Source organism: Alligator sinensis, unplaced genomic scaffold (assembly GCF_000455745.1).
Source record: "Alligator sinensis unplaced genomic scaffold, ASM45574v1 scaffold210_2, whole genome shotgun sequence".
In the NCBI taxonomy this organism is placed as follows: Eukaryota; Metazoa; Chordata; order Crocodylia; family Alligatoridae; genus Alligator; species Alligator sinensis.
In genome coordinates this window covers 3,010,788-3,011,800 of record NW_005841946.1, presented here as the reverse complement: position 1 = coordinate 3,011,800, position 1,013 = coordinate 3,010,788, and the positions used below count along the sequence as shown (strand labels likewise).

At 50.1% G+C, this 1,013-nt stretch overlaps 1 protein-coding gene across 1 annotated transcript in view; it reads left to right on the top strand.

Moving 5' to 3' along the window:
- The window catches only part of MEGF11 (multiple EGF like domains 11), a 134,243-nt gene that overhangs the window by 6,653 nt on the left and 126,577 nt on the right, over positions 1-1,013 (top strand). The window lies entirely within an intron of this gene.

Genomic DNA, 1,013 nt, shown 5'->3' with positions numbered 1-1,013 from the left:
GGCCTCTCTGTAGCTCAGGTTTGTTGAAACTGCAGAACTTCTGAAGCTGCTGAGAAGGGGACCCGGAGGAGTGAGGTTGGCCATTAATATTCTCATTTGTGAGGCACTGGTTTTCATCTTTGTGTAAGATGTATTTAATATGTGCGTTGTTCCAAGCTTAAAGCCCCGGCACTTACCTGGAGAAAAGAGACTTCATGGAGATAAAAACATTGAAGGAAAATCCCAGTGTTTCCCCCCCAGGTGTTGTGTATTTTGCACAGCAGAGCTAGTGAGGACAGTTGCGTCGGTCACACATCGCTTTCCATTATCAGATCTTGCCTTCAGTTGCTTATAACTTTGCCAGCCTTTGCTGCCTTGGCTGGAACCATCCATGCTGGATCTCCACCTGGAACAGCACTTTGAGAAATGTCTGTGCTTTTGCCCGTGTTACAGACTTCTTACAGAAGTGTTACTGAGAAGCTTAAGTGCCTCCATGCATTAGGGCAGGGCTTTGGTCAGGTGCAGCTGGAGGATTTGGGGGCTGGGACATGTGGTTAAGGGATCAAGAGGAGATCAGGGCTGGAGCCAAGGGTCAGAGAGTATTGGGGAGTGGGGACAGTAGCTGTGAGGAGGGTTGTGAGTCTTGTGGGGTGGTGCTTAAGGTGATGTTTGAGGGCATCAGAGACCGGATCAGAGCTATGAAGGTGACAGGGATGGGGAGGAGTTGGGGGTGAGACCTGGAGCTGAAGGGGGGATATTGGGACTGGAGTGTGGAGTGCTCTGTAGGGTGCAAGGGGTGCCTAGGCCTCATGCTGGCCCTCTGCCCCCAGGGTATCTCACCTCTTGCATTCACTGAACTGTGGGTTTCTGTGTTGATTCAGGTAGGGAAACATTCTAATGTCAAAGTTTTAATGCTTGAATCTTCCAGGAAGAGCATGAGGGAGAGCAGCTTTGTGTTAAATGAACCCATCTGAGTTAATATTTCTAAGCAGAGGGGGCTTGGCAGCAGGCTCTCAGTGCCGCCTACTGCTCCA